The sequence below is a fragment of the Tympanuchus pallidicinctus genome, unplaced genomic scaffold (assembly GCF_026119805.1).
Source record: "Tympanuchus pallidicinctus isolate F22 unplaced genomic scaffold, pur_lepc_1.0 scaffold21, whole genome shotgun sequence".
In the NCBI taxonomy this organism is placed as follows: domain Eukaryota; kingdom Metazoa; phylum Chordata; class Aves; order Galliformes; family Phasianidae; genus Tympanuchus; species Tympanuchus pallidicinctus.
In genome coordinates, this window is record NW_026294733.1 from 4575411 (window position 1) to 4596394 (window position 20984).

General features: G+C 48.0%; 2 protein-coding genes across 2 annotated transcripts in view; one reads left to right on the forward strand and one right to left on the reverse strand.

Annotated features, from left to right (window-relative positions):
- SH3PXD2B (SH3 and PX domains 2B) overlaps window positions 1-20984 on the reverse strand; it is a 516634-nt gene that overhangs the window by 346717 nt on the left and 148933 nt on the right. The window lies entirely within an intron of this gene.
- The window catches only part of NEURL1B (neuralized E3 ubiquitin protein ligase 1B), a 112508-nt gene that overhangs the window by 9849 nt on the left and 81675 nt on the right, over window positions 1-20984 (forward strand). The gene's annotated exons all lie outside the window — the stretch shown is intronic.

Genomic DNA, 20984 nt, shown 5'->3' on the forward strand with positions numbered 1-20984 from the left:
TTGACATAAATAATTTATTTTCTGTCCCCTCTTTTTCTTCCTTAACTGCTGGAGATCGAGGTGACCCACAGAGCCATATAAAATTCTCCTGCAAATCATCTCCCTTGTTTGACTTTGTTTTCAGCTATCTGCTAGCTGTAATTTATGGCTACACTCCATTGCTTCTGTAAGATTATTTTTTCTATGTTTTTGTATAATTTTCTGTTAGACTACAAGAAGGAAAAATAGGTATTTTATCTATTTACTCTTTTGTGTGATCTGAGCTCTGAATATTGGATTTCCCTCCACCCTTTTCCCCATTGATTTTTTTGTCTCCTCTAAATAGTCTTTATTTTTCTTATGCTTATGATGGACTCCCTCTGCTATCTTTGTATTCTAACTTTTTGCTGGAAAATTGCATTTCAGTTGTTACCATTGATTCCCTCTCAGTCAGGCTTTATCTTCTGTCTGATCCAGAGCATCGCCCGGAGTTTTGTTTCAGAACTACTGAAATAGCCCAACGGTCTGTTTAATGGGAACAGAGCTGGACAGGAATAGCAGTTCTGCCCTTCTGTGGCCTACCCATGCTTTGGGAACACTGTGCCTTGGTCTCTGAGAAATAATTTGGCCTCAAGAGGAGACTGAGCAGCGCAGCTCAGGGCTGAAGCAGCCTGTGAGCCAAGTCTTCTCTCGGTCGGCAATTGTAGCCTCTTTGCCCATGGCACAACCAGCCATGCCCTGCCAGCTCTCCCAGTTCTAGGAAAAGCATCACAAGGGACTCAGAGCTGAAGCAGCAGGGCAGGTGCAGTGTGTCAGCATGGGGTGAAAGCCTTTCTGGCAGAGCTTTGTGTTAGCTAAGGGATGGGGGATTTACAGCCTGGGGGAATCAAATGGCTGCATTGGGCAAAAGAGCTCTACTGGCTTTTCACTGGCAATCTTTTTGGAGATGCAGGAAGCTTGCAGCTGATGGAGAATGTCTTGGCTGCTACCTGTAGAGTGGGATGGGAAATTCAAGCAGAGCTTTCTTATTTTGTCTTTATTTTAGTGACTGATTTGACACTTGACTTTATTCTTTAATAGTGACATTTTAGCATGAAAATTGGAAGATAGAGAACTGGCAGTGGCAGGGTAGGCTTATTTTGCTTGCTTGGTATGAGGAGGTTTAACTCAGGGTTTGGTGTTCCTTAGTCCTTAACAGGTTTCTGCACCAGCTCTTACCCAGCTTTGGGCCTGATCCAATTCGCAGTGAAAAGGATGGAAATATTTTGCCATGACAAGGTCAGGAACATCCCTGTTGTTGGCCCTTTCGAACTGAAGAAGACATCCCAGCAATGGCTGGGAGCTGCCTGCTGCTGCCACACTCAGTGCAATGAACCTGGCCTGATTCCTCTGGGCAGAACTGGTGGTTCTGGGAGCAGCCGTGGCTCTGCTGGAGGATGTGCCCTTCAGCATGGCTTCCTGCATTTCTCTGCCTCCACAACCTCCAACCCTTAGTGGGATGCCATTGACATTGCCAGTGTTTTGTAAAGCGTGTGGGAGATCTGCTGAGTAATGATGTATGCAGGTGTAGTTATGGTATTGTAATGGAGCTTCTGGCTTTAATGCAAGCCATAATTTCTTGTCACTTTTTCTATGTACTTTTGTTATGAAGTGGTTCTTTTTGACCCAAAATGTTATTAAGAGGTATCTGTAGAGTGAAAAGGATAACTGGTACTTGTCAAGGTATCAAGTTGTCTGAAAGGTAGGGTGGGCAAAAAGGTGCTGCTATACAACTAGCACTTGCTGCTATGGAACACTATAAAAGCTTTAAAAGTTATCTTTATAGGGCTAGCATTCTCACTGCTGTCGCCAAATCCACCAAGGGCAGGACTGGGCCCAACATCTGATTCAACTCCTGATGAATCATTATTTCCATGACTTGCTTTTCATAATTGCTTTTGCTAATCCTCAGCTGCATTTGCATTTGCTCAGTGCTGATGTCCCCTTTGCCTTCATCCATGGGTACAAAGTCATGGGGTGTCAACGTCTTAGCCCTGTCCCTTGTGAGGCTCTGTGGAGCTGTAAACATAGGAGAGGAAGAACTTTGGTGCAGATGATCAAAGCTGTGCTGGTAAGTGTGAAGCTGTAGCAATTTACACCAGCTGCAGAAATGCCTGCAGGTTATTTCATTCCTGCTGGCTGGAGCAGCAGAAAGCTGGTGGAGAAAATGGGCTTAATTCAGACATACCTGACATGAGTAAGAGACAGCCAAGCAATTCTCTGTTCCTCTATTTTGTCTGTTTGGGTTGAGCAAGAAATCTTTTGGTCTGTTGTGCTTATTTCTGCTTAAGTGGGGTATATTACAAGTTCTATACAGCTACCTGGACACTGAGCAATCAGTTGAACAGGCTGCCCCAAGGAGGATGGTTTGTGGCTGCAAGCAGGGTCATACTGCTGATGGACAGGACTGTTGGGTTAAATAAATTTTAACTACGTAAACTGAAGATTTTCCTTGTGTATGACCAAGAATAGAGTTCAGATCTGTAGTTCTTGGGTTTTTCTAGCACTAATTCCACTCAGGTTCCTTGCAGCTCAAAGGGATGGGGGGATGAAGGGTTTGGCTGGATTCTGCTGCATTAACCCAGCGGTGCTGTGTCAGAGCAGTAAATACTGCAGGAAGAAAAAGGCACCCAGGTCAAACACTCTAATAATGAAAGGAAATGTTCCTTTTTGAACTTACACTGAATTTGCATAGTATCCTCACCCCAGCGTGTGTTTCAAAACAGGGTCAAATTATAAGTTTTTCCTTTAGCTCTCTGGAATAGGAAGAGAACAGGGACCAGGGAAACTTATTGAGTGGAAAACAATATTTTTTTTTTTTTTTCACAAACAAGAAATAGCTCCTTCCTACCTCTCGGAAGGAATTGCAAACAATGGAGGTGAACGTAAAACTCAAGATGCAAAATCATCTCCTGCAATTTACTGCCCTGCGTGGGCTGCTGAGCTCCCGCAGCCATCCGGCCCTGTGACCCTCTGCCAGCCAGCAGCGGGCTCTGCATCTCCCTTTGTGTTCCCCTGCTCTCATTCAGGAGAAATGCTGCCAGTGAGCAAACACTAATCCATCCTGACAGCTCTGCCCATCTTCCTACTTTGTGGTCTGGCATCCAGCAAACAGCTTGATTAAGGTCCCTGGCGCTTTATTAGTGCAGCTTGTTGCCTGTAAATTAATCAACAGGTTGCATGTGTTTAACTCTTTGCTGGAGTTGGCTGGGGAGTTCTGCTCTGCTCTGGGCCTCGAATGGAGTCTTTTGAAGCAGCTCCTTAACAGTATGGCACAGATGTAGCCAGCAATGGGATTACAGCCTTCTTTTCTTGGGCACGAGGTGAAGTGATGCGTGGGCTCTGCTGGTGCTCTTATCTAATCTCTAATAGAAATCTTTGAGTTTCTCTTTCCTCTGCCCTTTACCCACCCTCTGTTTAAGATCCATTAGTCATGCGAAGGGCAGCCAAATGAAACCTATGCTTTGTGTAATTACCTGTGAAAATGTTCAGTGTGCTCTGGGCCTATCCAAAGTGGGAATGCACAGTTGGTACATGTGACCTCCTCCTGATCTCAGTTTGTTCTGAAGCATCTTGGAAGTGAAAGCATATGTGAAAGTTGCAAGTGCTTGGAATTTTGCCGTTATCTTTCAGACTTTGCACTTGTTTTTTAACTGTTTGCCCTGTAACCACCTTACTGGGATTAGAAAAACGTGAACAAACAACAACATCAAAGAAACAACCCTAAATCACCCCCAAAAACATGCAGTTGTTACTGTCAACGCCTGAGCTTTGGTAATGAGGGAAGATTCAGGGAATGCACACTGAATTTTCAGCTGCCTATATGGATGTCAGAGTGGAAGATGACTAAAGCTGTATGGGTCTCATGTGCTGAGAGTTGACTTCCAAATTCTGGCTTCTGGAGTGTGTGTGTGTACGCTGGGAGCTCCTCATTTTCTTTTTTTCCACTTGTATGCATAACCTCCCATCCCTCAGTGCTGGTGGCTTGGGTGGTGTGCAGAATGAGCGTGCACACTCACACTTATCTGCCCTGTGTGTCTCCAATGGACAGTGTGAACCAGCAGTGCTCTGCCTGCAGAGTTGCATTGGATCTGATATGGACTTCACCCAATAATTACTAAGAACAGTGTGAACTGTGGAATTAGAATTGATAATTTTTTTGAATCAGTCAAGAATAAAATAAGAATGTGCCCAGAAGGCTGTTATCTCCTTGGCTGAAGGAGAGCAGCCAGCAGAGGGAGAGCTGCACAGCCCTGATGCTCAGTGCTCTCTCCCTAGGAAGATGGCTTTGATGTTTGCTCCAGTTGGGATGAGCAGCGTACAGTGGGGAGTTTGCCTGCCCTCTGTCTTCAGCAGCTGGCCAGCATCTGCTGTCTGGATGAAGTAAATGATCACAACTTGATAATTTTCGTTCCTATTTTACTAGAAGTTTGCAGAGCATCCTTAGTCTGACTTTGCTGCATCTGGCTGAGAGCAGTTGGTCCCTCTCTGGGTAACGGTGGGGGTGAGGGACATAGGGCAGAAGCAGAGTGTCCTGAGGGTCCATGGGTGAGAGAACAGCAATTGCAGAGTTGACAGGCTGCTGTGTGCTCAGCTCAGATATCACCTCCCTGAGTTCTACCTTTGTGTCAGAGGTACAGCAGCTGACACCCCACTGTCCCATCAGTGGAGAATTTCCATATAAGGTGCCCCATCCCTGGAAGTGTTCAAAGCTGGGCTGGATGGGGCTTAGAGCAACTTGATCTAAAGGTTGGCAATGCTGCCCATGTTAGGTCAGAACAAGACGATCCTCAAGGTCCCTTCCAGCCCTGTCATAGAATGTCACAGAACAGGTGTCAGCCTGTCCATATCTCACCATGCCTTTTTCTGTTGGTGAGAACATGGTTTACTGGGTGCAGTAGTGATGGGCTGATGATCTTAGTGGTCTTTTCCAACCTGAATGACTCTGTGGCTCAGTTTCTTACCCCTGTGCCCCTCTGCCAGTAGGGTGTAACAAAAAGAAAGGCACAGGCATATGGGCTGTGGGGCTGGGGAGGGGAGATGGGACGATCCATCCATGCCACATTCTACACCACTCCAGAGCTGGCAGGGACACATCTGGGGTCCATCCCTTTTGAAGCTGGTTTTGCTCAAATCATGTGCATGCTATTATAGTGCCTACTGTGCTGCATAGGGCTCCCTAGCTCTGGGACCTGGGCAGTGCTCTGCTCTGGAGTGAAAGCTTGGACAGGAAAACTTCCTTTTCAGATATCTGAGGTTAGAAGGAATGTGTCAATGATTATGGTCCTGCAAGTGGGTGTTGGTACAAATGGAAGCATCAATCTGCAGCGACAGCCCCATGTGAACGGGTGAGGTGGAATAATACCAGACATAACCTGAAATGACTTAACAAGCTGCTGAAGTTTAGAATTGCATGTGCTATTTTTTTAATTTAAATTTCCTCTGACATTTCATAGGCTTCATCACTCAACATGAAGCCAAAATCCATGTGAGTGTGTGCAGTAGGATTGTTTTTAAATTTTATTTTAAATACAGATGTCTGGAATAACTTTTTTTGCACACACTGTAGGAGTGCAAAGGTTTCTAAGCAACATCATTTCATGCTGTTTGCATTAGAGAATGTAAAACAGGGTTCTTTTTTTTTTTCTTTTTTTTAAAAAAAAGAAGTCTGCAGTGCAGGCATAATTACAGGATCCCATTATGCAGCATTGTGTCTACGGTGAAGCCCTCCTTAATGGAATATTCTGCCTTGTGCTGAAGCCTTACCTGCTTTTTACTGAGACACTTAGTGACTTAATTAACGTCATTATAGACTGCCGCCCCCTTCCTCAGCCCTGTGCATGAAGGGATAATGATCTGCCCAACCAACGCGCTTGCTTTCCATGGCTATAGCAGCACCGAATGGAGGGAGCGTTTCATAGCTTGCTGCTTCTGTCTTGAAGTGAACGTGGAGGAGGGGGGGAGAAAGAAATGAAAGCATTTCCTGGGAGTAATAAATACACGCTGTGCTTACTTGGCTGACTGTAACCATTGAGCTGGGATAGGGTTTGTCACCAGGAAATGCCGGAGGATTTCCCATGCGTAATGCCTCATCGCCTGCTGCCATGGGGTCCCCCACCTGACCCAGGGGATCTGTGGGCTGGAACCCTCATCCTTGTGCCATGGGGCACCCACAGCCCCTGGCTCTTGGAAGGAGCCCTGTTGAGCTGTGCTGAGTGGGCTGGGGTGGCCGTATGTGGTGGGGATGGTAGCACGTCATTGGGGTGGCACCAAGACGGGCTGGGGCTGTCATGGTGCTGCTCGATGACTGTGGAGCTGCCATCAGCCACGTGGGGCTGTGCAGGAGGTGCTGATGGCTGGATGACATCCCCAGTGCTGCAGTGGAGCTCACACTGAGCAGCCTGGCAGAGCTTTATAAACACTGGGGGGGCTTTTGTGTTTTACAAGATGAAGTGCTGGCTTTTGTACCTGAGAAAAGGCCCAAGAAGTTTTTATGACTGGTTAGGTAACTCCTCTGGCACGCTGTATGAGAAGCTCTAGGCGTTTTTAATGAGGTGTGCATGTGCTCTGATGCATGTGTTGGTTTTGGTGCTGTTGTCGCTGCTGTCTGAAGATATGGCCAAAATGTTTTCCTGCAGGTGTTTGGCTGTCAGCCTCAGCATCTCCTGTGTGTTCTCCTTTCTCTCCTGCCTGCCTCAAGCTAGTGGTGCCCCAATAATGAAGATGATTCTCCTGCGTTGCCCAACCTCAGTGAGGACTGCTGCAGGTGGAGTGCCTGCTGCTTTGTTTAGGGGCCATTTGGCTTCTATGGCCCTTCTGTCTTCTGTCCTTCGGGAGCTGTGTGTGGTCCCTGCTCCTCAGGTCACTGGGAAACATCCTCAGTGCTCCCAGAGTGGGAAGGTGCAGGCAGTGCACAATGCCTGTCTAAGCTCCAGCAGTCCTTCGTGTCTGCTGCTGTGGTGACTGCAAGTCCTGGGCAGCTTCCTTCTATTCTGCTCCATGAACACTGCAAACACTGCTGGATGAGGCTTTATAGGATCCTGCCCTCGGCCCTGTGCTCTGTGTATTTTAAACAGTCCTTGGAGGGGGGTCTGGGCTGGATCCTTGTTTGTTCTTGAAGGGATTGATACAGACTTCAGAGTCCTCATCCATCCATCTTCCATATGGAGATAAAAAGTTTTGGCTGAACACTACTAAATGTGCCGTCATCTATCACAGCGGAGGCGGGATTGTGTCAAGGAAAAATAATCCACCATCAGGCTCAAAAGGAGGAGGGGAAAAAAATAAAGAAATAAGACCTGCACTGAAATGTGTTGCTTTCAATAGTCCAATTCACTCTTTGCCAAGTCACTGTTTGGCTTTAGACTTGTTCCACGTGAAAGCAACCCTTAAAAGTTAATTTCATCCCTCTTCATGAGTGATATAACTGAGTGTGGTGTGCCATGGGGCTGAGGTCGGAGGACAGGTCTGCATGTGGAGCTTGAGCCCCTCAGTGCAGCTGTGTGAGCTGTGCCACTGCTCCATGGTGCCAAATCCTACAGCCAGCAGCTTTCAGTGAGAAAAATGAAGGAGGATTGTTGATGGATCTCTCCCTTTGCTATGGTGGAAATCATATATGCTGCAGTGTGTGGGGGGAAAGAGAGGATAACGTGCTGCTACACGTGCTTTTCTGTAGTCTTTTGGGTGGTGGGGTTTGCACCCTGGGGCTAGGCTTTCCAAATGCCTCCTGAGCTGGGCGCTGGGAGGTATCCTATGGAAGCTGCCTGGCACTGCTGGAAATCTGACTCGGCAGTGTGTGCTGACCACCTGCAGCCCTGGCCCTGTCCCAGCAAGGAGATCCCATGGCACCAGTGTCCCTCTGCCAGGTGACAATCATTGTTCCTGAGCATCCTCGTGGCCCTGCTGCAGTGAGAATGTGCATGGGGAACGGCCCTGAGCGGAGCTGCTCTGCGGAGTGTAGGGAGCTGTGCAAGGTACGTGTGGGCTTTCTTAGCTGCATGCAGCATTGTGGCTGTGTGAGCTGACAGGCTCCATGCAGAAAGAGCAGTGATACATCTCAGTAAGACTCACTGCTATGTATCTGTGCACTGAACTCTTCCTCCTCCTGCCTAATCGCATCACATATAATCCCTTTGGTCTGGGCGCTGTGCACAAGCAGCTCCAACACCCTTCTGCACAGCTGGGAAACCTCCCAAACTGCTGTGGAGCCCTTTAAGTCAAAAGGCTGCTGCCTTTTCTCACTCTGCTCCCAACTGCTGTGCTATTAGATTGTTTCTCCCATTTTTCTTCTGCTGAACATTGTGTTGCGTTTAGGGGATCTCTGGCTGATGCAGGGAGCCAACAGCCCACAAGAACAGCAGGAGGTAAATGGGTGGTAGTGAGTACAGCAAACGTGATGCATTCGTGTTTTGCACAGGGAAGTGGCAGAGAGCCCAGACCTTTCCAGATGGATCCCCTTTAGCATGAGTTGAAAACCATGGAACAGTGCATCCTTGCTGCATCAGTGCAGGCTCTGCACTCTGGGATGTGCAGCTGTGGGGGGTCCTGCTGGGCAGGGGAGGTGGTTGGCTGCTGACTGTTTGCTGCTAGAGCAGCATCCTCTGTCCTGTAAGGAAACTGGATGTATGGATGTGGCTTCTCTCTCTTTCTGCATACACTTTCCTGTCTTTAGACACACTTTGGGTTTGCTCTGCTTGTATACAAGTTGTAGGTATGAAAATCCCTCCCTTGGTGCCCTTGCAGAATCTGGAGCTGGCAGCAGCCAAATGCCTGGCCTTCACTTTCTGGTGGCTCTGGGGCTGGGCAGACATGGGATGAGAGCTGTTCTGGTTCTGCTGTGTCGGCTGCCCTGAAGGTTTTTTGTTTGTTTGTTTGTTTGTTTTTCTTACACAGAAACACTGTCTCCACAGAGTCCCTGAGGGAGATTTGAATGAAAGAATGAATGGCTTGGGTAGGAAGTCACCTTAAAGCCCATCCAGTTCCAACCCCTGCTGTGGGCTGACTTCGTTCCACCAGATCAGGCTGTGCAGGACCCCATCCCACCTGGTCTTGGGCACCTCCAGGGATGGAGAACTGACAGCTCTGGGTAGCAGTGCCTGTATCTTGCCACTCTCTGAGTAAAGAGTTTCTTCCTAACATGTCACCTAAATCTCCTGTTTAGTTTAAAGCCATTCTCCCTTGTCCTGTCACAATTAGACCTTGTAAAAGTCAGTCCTCATTCTGCTTATAAGCTCCCTTAGGATGCGTTGGTTAGCAACAAGGGATTTCTGCTCCTGCTGTGGTCCTGACTGGGAGCTGTATTCCTGCTGAAGAGCCTTTCTGTTCCCTTAGGCAGGCATTCAGCTGGTGCTCAGCTCTGTGTTTTGTGGGTGCATGCTGCTTGAGGTGTGATGCCCAGGGATCCCTCCAGAAATTGCAGGCAGGATGGGAAGGGGGGAAGCAGCAGGCTGCTGCTGCTAATGTGTGAGCCACTGGGTGATCAAAGAAAGCTTCCTTGTGCACTCCTAGATGTGACACTGCAGAACCACGTGTCCTGTGGTCAGCTGGTGCTGGGACAAGAGTGTCCCCTCAGATCTGCCCCAGTTTCTGCAGTTCCTCAATTGAGTCTGCTGCTCAGGTGGCTGAAAGTCAGCGGGACAGGGAAGGGCAAAATGTGGTGCAAGGTACCAGAGCCCCTTAGCAGATGGTTTTTGACGTGGCTGCAGTACCCAAACTGCTGCCCTCAGGGATGTACAGCATCAGCAGGGAGGTGTCTGGCATTCTGCAGGATATTTTTCCTGTGCTTATCGGCTCTGTCCTCTTTGTGAGGATCATGAGTGGGGGAGTGAGGGCTGCAATGTGTTGTGCTGCTGCTGTGTGCAGGCTGATGGGTGCTTCCCACTGCGGCAGGACCAAATGATGCTTTGTACAAACAGGATGTGGTGGTGAGATGGGGGGATAATCCTTGCTCACCAGAGTCGAGGATGCTGCTGCCTGCTCTACAAGTGTCAGCAGGCCTCTGGGGCAGTGGGCAGCCGAGTACAACTTTCCTATGGGAAAGTAAAGACTTGTTCCATTTTTAACCCTTGCTAATTGAGTCCAGGGTGAAGCGTGACCCCAGGTTACATAGTTGTAATGCCTCCGCTGTGTGCTGGGCTCTGGGCCCCCAGGAGGGGGAAAGAGCAGCAGTTTGCTGCTTTTGGCCCAGCTCCCTGAAGAAGTGAATTTTTAGCAGCTGTAAATCAGGAAAGTCAAGAGGCAGGAAGCAGATATCTTCTTAATGGACATCAGAGCTTTGGCCCTGTGCGGGGACATGGGGACGCCTGCCATGCCTATGCTGTGTGGTCTGGTAGGAGCAAGCAGAGGGCTTGCGGGGGGGTACAAGGCAAAACAGCATCCCCATGGGATCCTCCGTCCTGGGAAATGCTTGAGCTGGGGCTGCTGCAGCAGGACAGAGGGCAGTGCAGAGGGATGATTACTTTTGGCAGGGCTCTGGCTGCAAAGCGCAGGTGTCATGAGCTTCCCCTATGGATGGAGCCAATCCTGTGTGGGTGGTGGGAGCTGGCTGGGTGCTGCTACAAGGCTTCCTGGTGGATTTGGGGTCCCACGGCATTCCCGTTGCCCAGGTAAGGGCTGGAAGCTGGTTGTGGAAGTGGGGTCTCTTCCCTCTGCCTCATTTGCAAGCTTCATGACCTAGCAGCTACACCAAGGCAACAGTCATAAACAGTGCATCTGAGCCTAGTCATTAAAAATAGATGGCTGTAGCCTAGAGGTGGTTTGTAGGGTAATTTTGTGCTTGCAGCTCTGCTTTGTTATGAAACCTGACATTACTGTTAGTTTTAAGAGTTGGCTTTTATCCCCCCTTACCGTTAATTTTTCAACCCTACAAATATTTAGTATGTCAGGTTAGTCTTGCTGGTCTCCTTGGAAAAGCTGCCCATTGGCAGCTTTCTTTGTCTCAAGGATGTCATCAGATCATTCGTTCCTCCTCAAAGATGAAAACAATGAGTGTGATTGCAAAATGAGAAGTTAGGAGGGGGAAAAAAAGAAAAGCAGAGAGCTATTAGGAGTCAGTGGTTGCTCTGGATTCTCTTCTTTAAATATTTCTGTACTAAATTCCCTGTTGTCTGCAGAGATTTGGAGGAAAAATGGCAGGTAGACAAGATGTGATGTTCTAAGTGTTTCCAGACCTCTGCTGGCCACCAGGAAAGAATTCCTGGTGAGAATCCAGGTGTTGGCTTTGGAGTGGGAATCCCTTGGGAGTCGTCTGGCTGAGAGCCCTGTGCATGGTGCTTTCCCTCCTGTCCACGTGGGACAGCTCTAACATGCACCTCGATCTCCAAATGGCATGAGGTTTGTCTTTGGGGATAGCTTGGGAACTTGGGATGGGAAGGAAGAGATGATGAGGAGTCGCTGGAAAACTCAAAGATCCTCAGCAATGCACCAACCTCCAAGCAAGACACTGCTTGGATGGGTATGGGCTGAACAAGGTGTGTGGGCTTGGCTGTGCTCCCAGTAAGTCTGGACAACTGCGCAGGCTTTTACCTGGGGGTTTTGTTGTCAGTGGAGAACCCAGCATGAGGCTGCAGCATCTGGGTGGGACAGGCTGGGCTGGGTTTTTCCTGCTGGGTAAGAGGAGAACAGTGTGGCAGCATGGACAGATGCTGTGCTGGAAGGGAGCGTTGTCCCAGGGCACAGCCATGGCAGAGCAGTGAGCAGTGGTGGCAGAAGTCAGTCGCGCCACCTGAATGCAGGTGCCTGGGAAGTGTCCCATCACCTCAAGGTGATGCTGCCCTTATTGATCATATCACAGCCTGCAGAGCTTCCCCAAAAACAGGGAGTGGTCCCTTTTGTTCTTAAAGACAAAGGATGAAATCTGGATGTTTTCCAGCTCTTAGTGCTTTGGCAATGAACAAGAAACGCTCAGCTCAGCCTGCTGCTATCTCCTCCCAGTAAACAGGAGGTGCTGAGCAATCCATTCGATCACCTCTTCTGCCTCTCGGAAATCCTGAGGAATAAATGTTTTGCTGTTAGCACAGAACAATTAGAAATAGGGATTTGTGCTTTCTTGCTGGATGCATCTTTCCCCACCTCCTTAATGAAGGATACAAATGCTCGATGTTAGTCATGCAGCTCAGGATTTGCTGCCTCTTGCCAGCACTTAACTGGTGTGTCCTGGAGCGACGAGATCAGCTGAAGCATTTAGGCAGGGAGAAACCCAGTGAGCTTCCTGCAGCTTGTGGGAGGGAGGGAGGGCAGGTGGGTAGGGAAGGTGCCAACGAAATAGTGTTCAGGTGGAAAAATGTGATCTGGATTCTCCATAATGAACTTGCATGCTCTGCCTGGGGCTCCCCAAGCCAGCGTGAATGGATTTTCACTATGACTGGCAAGTCTGAGCCTCCTGGTCCCTGAGGATGATGAGGGGCAGGTGGGTGGGAACATCCTCTCCAAATCTTCTGAGTAGGCGCTGATGAAGGCTGCTGCTGTTGGAGCTGATTTCCTGCTGCTGAATGGGGAAAAAAGGTGATATCAGATGAAAGCTATCAGGCAGGGGAATGGCAGCGTGTGACACCATGTCGTGCTGAGGATGTTAGTGCTCAATTAGCTGTGTTGCTCCTCGGGGATGGACAGATGATGTTCCATGTCACCCTCATTATCCTGGTCCCTGGGGTTGCTGGGAGCATGGCTGATTTGGTAAATGAGTGAATGGGATCCCTGGGGTTGATGAAACATCTCACATGACAGTGGGGTGTGTTTTGGATGGGCCAGCAGGGACACAGACCCTGGCTGGTGGTGTGAGCCAGGCAGCAGTGTGTTGGGGCATGGAAAAGACTGCTGCAAAAGGAACCTTTGTCCAGAAATTTGTTTGCAATCTGTCCATGCCTGCCCAGAGCATTGCTGAATAGAAAGGGATGGCTTCAGTAGGAGCACTGCTTCTCTTTCCAGCACAGAGTGTGGCTGGTATCACACAGCGGCTGCAACATCAGACTGTTGGAGCCTGAGAAGTTCTCGCAAGATCTGAAGGATGTTGCTATTTGCAGAACGCTCTAATGGAAAAGTCAGTAGTGCTGGAGGAAAAGGGCCAGTATTCAGAGCTTGTGAGTGGAAATCATTGTCCTTATGTCCGGAGGTGGCAAAGCTGAGTTTTTCTACATGGCTGTAAGAGTTAAACATCATCATTATTTAAAAAAAAAAAAAAAAAAAAAAAAAAAAAGCCACCAAAATGAGGAATTCAGGACCTTGCCCATGGCCACAACCAAATCAGTACGGAGATGTAAAGGACAACCATTCCCACGTGGTGGGGATGGAAGCACTGCAGGGTGGGCTGCCCAGGACTCCCTTCCTGCCCCAGGGTGGGCGCACAGCTCTGCCTTTGCTGAAGCACACTGTGCTAATCCCTCTGGCTGCGGCTGTCCCTGATAAGCCATCCAGCCAACTCTGATTAGTTTCCAGCAACTTCATTAGAAAAATAACGTTAGAAGCAATTGGAAGTCAATTATGTTTTTTTTTATGTGACTAATGTTGTTAATTATTATCACTTCTATTAGTCTGCCTAATCCTGCAAGATCCTCCCATTAATAGATGTTACTAATTTGTACCCTCAGTGCACTGACTTCTACCAGTGGATTTTGGAGCATTTCCCCAACCTGTACTCTATTTTGAATTTACTGTCTATTAACGTTTTATTTAAAGTTGATTATCTTGAGCTGTGAGTTGCCACAGTGTCCTGTAAACATGGAGCAAGCGTTGCAGTCTGGGTTATTTTTACAATTTGTGAGGCAAAGAAAGGAAGGATGGTGGTTTGGGACTGCTGGGAGATGTCTGATAGAAAATGAAAATGGGCAGAAAAAGGAGCTGGTGTGGTGGACCCCTGTCTGTACAGCAGGTGAGGATTGTGCTGGTTGTGGAAGGAGGAAACAGGGTCAAGGGAAATGTGAGTCACTTTTCCACAGTCCCAGGGGATCTCTCCCAACAGGACCTGAAGCCTCCCATCTCTCCTTGTGCCCCAGTGTAAGACAGAGCTATGGCTGAGGGGCGGGCGATTTGGCACGAGGAGTGTGTTGATGAATGCAAAGCAGCTCAGGGACCGTGAAGACTAGGCTGGATGTGGAGAAAAATCCTTTGATCAACACTTCTGCCACGTTTCCTTTCATTTTTCCTCCTTTTCTCTTTTTTTCTCCTCCCTGAGCAGCTGCGCCAGGGAGATGCATGGAGCAGAGGGGCCTTGCTGTGCAGCTGCTGGCAGCTCTGTGCACTCCTGGGTGCTGCAGAGTGGGGTGGTGGGAACACGGCCTGCAGAGCGTGGTTTTATAATAGAGGGCTGGCTGTTTCAGCATCTCCTCTGGTGGAGGAACAGTGCATGCCTGTGTTGCAGGGAGGCAGCTTCATGGTGGGCTCACCAGCAGCAGGGATGACACAGCAGGGCCTGATTTATCTCAGGAGCTCTGCAGAGGCCACTGGAGTGCCACTGGTACTCCCCACACAATGTTTTATTATTAGTTAGCAGCACAGTGCTGTCACTTTGTATTTTGTTAATATCAACACGTTACAATTTATTTGGAATTTATCTGTCTACACCCTAAGGCCTTTTGTTGGCCTCCCCACTGGCTTCAAACATCAATAGAACTTGTGATCTTGAAGCAGGAGGATGGGGTGGCAGAGAAGTCACCTTTGGTCCAAGGCGCTGATGAGTTTTGTGCTGCTGGCTTAGCTGTGTGTAGCTGGCATTGCGCTCACTGCAGCACTGGAGCTGATTTACTGCGTGCCTCTGGTTGGGTCACTCAGCTTCCTGCTCTGCTGCAGTTCTCCACCTCAAATTAGCACAATAATGATTTGTTTCTCAGCTTTGATTTTGCATGTGACTTTAATGGTAATGTTAATTTCCAGCGTGTGCTTCAAAGAGCGTAATTCGGGAAAGTGCTCTGAAGTTTTCCATATGGTTATCAGATAGTGACTGTAAAAAAAACCCAGACCTCTACTAGATCTAAACTAACAATGGTTAGTGAGAATAAAAGCAATTTGAAGTCAGTTAACGTTCCATGTGATTATTTATGTGTAGCTTTCTGACCGCCTGGTGAGAAGTATTATAAACTGTGCGAGGAGTTTCTGGGTAGAAGCCCCTGTGGGGCCATGTGGGTGCTGCGTGCCTGTGCCCTGCAGCCGCCATTGCTAGGGCAGCTGCACTTGCCCTAGGAACAGAAATATCCCTTTGTATTTATTTGTTTTGGTTTTTTTCTTCTTAATGCTCTTCTGAGGATGAGAAGCGAGTGCAAAGCTCTTGCAGGTGGGAGGAGAGGAATGCTCTGTTGTGAGCCTGCCCCTTCTCTGCCTCCTGCTTCCAGTGGGAGCTCAGATGGGCCACTCGTTCCCTCTACACCTTGATTTCCCCCCTAAAAAAAATTGCAATCAGGCAGTTTCCAGATTTGCATCCTTAAATTCATAGATCAGCCCCATAGATGTGTCTTTATCAAAGCAAAGGTGGAGGTGAAATGAAGTCTCTCCTCACACCCAACATCCAAAGGACTCCACAACACAGGCCTATCCTGTGTGTGGAGCTGATGTGAGGGGGTTTTGGGGAGGTGCTGTAGGATGGGTATTATGAGCTGCTCAGAGCTGCTGGTTAATTTGGAGAGGGTAGTTGTCCTGGCCACTGCCCTGGGTATGGGAGCACGGAGCTTAAGCAAAATTGTTTGCTGAGCAGTATATGACAGGGTGCAGATGTTCTGTGTCTCTCATCCATTGAGGTCAGTTGGAGTTCTGCCAAGATGAATGACGTGCACTTAGAGGAGGCCAAGTCCCTCCTGCAGACGAGTGCTGAGGGACTTCTCTGTACACTGCAGGATGGTAGCTTGGCCACAGCATCACCTCTGTGCAAGCAGGGCTTGGGGCTGCTTGAAGCTGACATCAAGGTAAATTGAGAGCAAGAAGGTCCTAAGTAGCACAAGTGCTCTCCATGGCAGGTTGGCTCTCTCCCTGTGGAGCTCCTATGGTGGTTCACTTCTCTTGCACAGTTGTGAGCCCCTTTTCTCTCCTCCCTGGGGGCATCTCAGTGCTGCGCTGGTCTTCAGCCCCTGCCAACATGAAGCTCTATGCTCACGAGCTCTATTTATAGGGAATGTAATAAGATATCGATTAAATGAAAACAAACTGAAGATGTCTGACAATGGAAAACTTAGAGTGAAATGAAGTTATTGGTAGCAGTTGCTTAGAATCTCATCAACTCTTTATAAATGATCCCCATTGCTGTGCAATGCTGGTGACAGCCCCTGCATGGGGCCGGGACCAAAGCACCTCCCTGCTTGTACAGGGGGAGATGCTGATGAGAAATGTTCATTAAGAACATGTTGGATGGAGACTGCTAATTGGATATCATGATTTAATGTTTTCCTGTTTGCACGCTGTATTTGGAGGCTATGGTATTTATGGTCCAATGGGGAGGATGTGAGCTGGCATCCAGAGATGAGATTTCTGTTCCTTCACTGCTTTATGACCCCCTTTCCTCTTGAAAAACCTAGCTGTGGGAAGGCCAGGAAATCAGAGATTTGTCTGAGTGAATTAGCCTCTGTCTTTCTAAAAGCCATTTCTCTGTACATTCAGCTGCACACTAAGTATTGCTTTGGCTTGCTGCCCTGCACCTCTGCTGTGTCAGCACTGGGAGAGCCTCCCAGTCCCATCCCAACCAGCCCTTGGTCTTCAAGGCTGTCTGAGCATTTAGCTCTCCCATGGCTTCAGGAGGGTGGCTGTGAACATATGTGTTTGGGACAGAATCTCTGCTCCTGACACCATGCTGCCCAGGGCATCTCTGTGCCTTTTCTTCAAAGCTACCTGAAAGCAAACTATTTCTGTTTAAGAGCTGGAGCTTCTTCTGCTTTGTGTTCCCAGCCTGGTGATGTTATTCCTTGCCTAGTGTTATCTCTTGACAGATTACTGTGATGTACAAAGCAAGGAATTCATTATCTTTGCCTAGGTGAAGTCTTATCCTATTTGTCCTTGCTGTTATTGCCAACTCTTTCAGAACTTCTCTCTTCTGCTGCTCACTTCTTGATTCCTACCTCTATCCCAGCTGCCCTGGGCTGCTTTTGCCAGGTGCTCTGTCCTCCACTTACCCACCTGAAAAGCTACCATGAAGAGCAAGCTGCCTCATCTGGCCTTCTAAAAACACATGGGACATGTTTATGTGCTGCCCCCAGGCTCTGTTTGATATTATTTCATCAACTGAGGGCAAGAGGAAGGGAAGTGCTGAGTTGAGGGAATTCAATAGGTGCTGTTTAAAAAAAGAAAATATGTCCAAAACCACAAACATGATCTCATGCAACATAGACGTTGTGATCTGGGAACTACAAAGGGCTGAGTTTTTGTGCCTGGACAAACAAAGGAGCAGAAATAGCAACTCAAAAGTATTCATTGTCAAAATGATCCTTGCTCCCCGGCCATATGATTTATACGGAGCAGAAACCAGGATAGCTGTGCTTTGCACCTTTCTGTAAGTGAAGAAGAGTGAAAGACCAGCGAAATTCATTGCTCTGGGTTTAACCCTGGGTGCTTCTGTGGTATCAAAGAAAAAGCTGCAGTGGCCTAAGTCACTCGATGGCTTCTTCATGCCGACATTAGAAAATCAGCCTTCAAGTCATGCTGTGGATGAAGTGCATGTGATGTCACTGCCTCTTCTCATATAGAAAAGTCACTTGGAAGTTATATGCAATACTTTGAGCCTGCCCTGGTATTTGTACAGACAGCAGCATCCTGGGGTTCACTCTGGCTGTCCTTCTTATCAGCTGCCTCCTGTTACCCTTTCTGTCTAATAAAGCCAGCTCTGGCAATCTCTGATGCACCTCTATGCAGTAACTGCTTCAGAGCAGCACTGTAAAGGGCCCTGAGAAACCGTGGACAGCGTGGAGCTGTGAAAATTGCATTCCAAGGGCAGAACTGGCACTGTGAGTGTAGGTCAGCACCAGGCTCTGCTCTGCTGCCCCATCTTCCTTTTGCCTTGTTGTTTTCAGTGGGACTTAATGTTTTTTCCCCAGGGTCCCTATTTTTTTTCTTCTTTGGATGCTTGGGTCTGCACAGATCAAACAACATACTTCCATCATTACAAGTCAGTGAGTCACAAGAGCTGTAATGACTCTATCATAAAAATAACCTTAGAGCCCTAGTGCAATTGCTGTGCAGGCTGGGATGTGTTCTTGCGTTCCCCAGGGATGGCTGGAGGCAGACTGAGGAAGAGACCCGAGGAGGGACGGTCATGCTCATGAATAGGCTTTGATGATTTCTCATATCTGCTTTTTGTCCTACTCCCAGACAGCTTTCTGCTCTGATCTGAAATGGATGCTTCCTTTGAGCCCTCCTCCATCTCTATTCCTTTTGTTTTGTCTCTACTTCCTTTTTTTTGAGGGGAGGGGGAGGGAGAGGGGAAGGGTAATGGTGGTGGTGTTCAGAAAGACCTCATCCATTAATAGAACAGTGTCTGCTCCAGATGCTTTAGCAATAGTGCTGCAGAACAAATGATATTTTAAATAATCAGCTCTTTTTTGTCATTCCCTGCCATTACTCAGGAAAGAGGAGCGATAGCATTATTTTCTGATGCTACTCAACTGATGCCTCTTGCATCACTCTTGAGCTCTGCTGAAGGTGCAAATTCTCAGACTGGAGGACTGTGGAAATGGGGTGCTGCCCTGCAGGACATCACGGCCCCTTGTCCAGCCTGGATGATGGGTTCTTCAGTAATTCAGTGTGGTGCTGGGCTCAGCTGAGCATTGTGCCCCGATTTCCCAATGTGTGTAACAGCTGCTGTGCAGGCTGCCATGAGACTTTATCCATCAGTTACATTCGGGACTTGTCTTGAGTCCTAGGGAGTGAAGCCTAGGAGGACAAGGACTATGTAAGGTGAAATGGCACATTCCATCACCTGTGTATCTTTAGGAACATGCTCTTGATGGCCTCAGCTTTATCTTCCAGAGCTGCTTTGTCTGTGTCATAGGAGGAGGATAGTGTTGGTGAGTGGCTTTCCCAGAATAATCCAGCAGTAATGGGTTTGAGCATGAGATGAGGCTCACTTTGAGTTGCGAGCAATCCAGACACATTCATGAGACGCAGACACAACTTGTCACAAGTAAGGTATTCTTTTTTGTTTTTCAGTAATATTCATTATATGAAAAATGGTAAATGGAACTACTTGCTGAGCCTCTTACTGGTTTTCCTGTTTGTTTCTGCTTTTTTTTTTCTCCACAATTTGGCACAGAAAGTACAGCTCTTCCAGCTGTTGAGTTTCAAGTTACCTTCTCTGGATATCTGTGTCTTCTGCTGCGTTTCCTGTAGCTCCTCATGGTGACTCCCCCAAACTTCCTAGCAGAGCCACACAGCTGGTGAAAAATCACCTTGGAGGTGATTTTGGAGGGATGCAGCTTCATTTTTGAAGTCCCAGAACCTCCCTTCCTCATCCTCAAAGCCTACAGAAGATCTGGTCTTACGGAAAACTCAAATTGTGCATTTTCTTTCAGAAAGAAAAAGCTGCCTGGAACCGAAACTGTTTGGTGGTGCATAGTATTTAAAAGAAAAACAACAGCAAAACACGTGAAAAGTTTCCTGGAGAGATGAGAGGACAAAGGGTTCCTTTCTGTACTCGTTCTGCGAATTTAAGGACAACTTGATCTGGAATCCCATGCAATGTGCTCAGAGGCTACACAGTGTTCCCCACTTGCAGCAATAGCTGCAGGCTGGATTTAGTTTCCCAGGGACGAGTGATGGCCAGGATGCCAGGTGTAGGAAGATGCTGTGCCTGTGTGTCCTTCCTCCCTTCTGTCCTGCTGTCACCCATGCTGGGCTCCCCAAGTTCACACAGAGTTGTGCCCCGGCCATGGGCTGCTCAAGGATGTTGTGATCATCACCTGCACTCTGTCTGCTCTCAGCTCTGGGCTTTGGCCCAGGAGAGCGATCCGTCGTACTGAATTGTGTCATGTTGTACTGACTGTGTTTGGGAGGAATGAGGCTGCTGAACTCATTTTGCCTCTGACCTGAGTGGATAGAAATGCAGGTCTCCAGATGGGCAGCCAAAGGGCTGTGCTGAGTGCTGCTGCCCCACCTCACTGAGACCTGCCTTTTCCAGAAAATCCCTCAGATTCCTGGAGCACACACCAGACCTTTGCTCCATCCTCAGATAGTGCCCTGCTTGCCAAATGGTGTTTTATCAGCTGCCTGCTTCAGCCCAAGGTGATACTGACCTGATACTTGGGAATGTGTGGTCAGAAGACACTAGTTGTTTAGTGCATGATGTTATCACCATTTCTGGGAATAGCGGTGGTGCAAAATGAAGTGAAAGCTCCAGCTCCTTGCTATTACTTTCCTAGGAACTCCTAACCTTGTTAGAGCTGTCCTTGCCAGTGCTTCCTCACTGGGGAAGCAGCAGCCCCAGCTCTTCACCTGTGCCTGAGATCAGGATGCTTTCTTCACTGATGTGCTGCTTCCAAGTCCTATCCTTAAAGACTTAGAAAAGCAAATTCCCTCTGCAAAGCATAGACATAGGGGAACTGCTCACCCACACCAGAGCCATACCTTTCCCTCTCCTCAAACAAGCTCTCCCCCTGCTGCAATGTCAGTCCTTAAGAAACTGATTCTGAAAGTGAATCTGTGTGACCATGACTTTGTGCAGCTTGGTCATCAGTCAGCAAGGCCTTTGTACTTTCATGCTTACCAAACCAATTCTCTGAAGGACATAGCAATCGGGTTTTTTTTCTTCCAGTTTCTTTCATGCAGATCACACATGTGATGTCACTTAACAACTTGGAGATACTTATAAATTGTTACATCTTGCAGGTAGGATAGTCTAGCACTCCTAAAATAAAAAGCATTCATGCCATTTTTACCTGGCCTTTTTTTATAGTTTACAGTCTAAATCTTGTGGTTATCCAGTATGTGAATTTGGGCAAGTCATACAGCTCTTGCAACTTATTTTTTTCCATTGAATGCTAATTCTGGTAGCTCTTAGCTGCTTT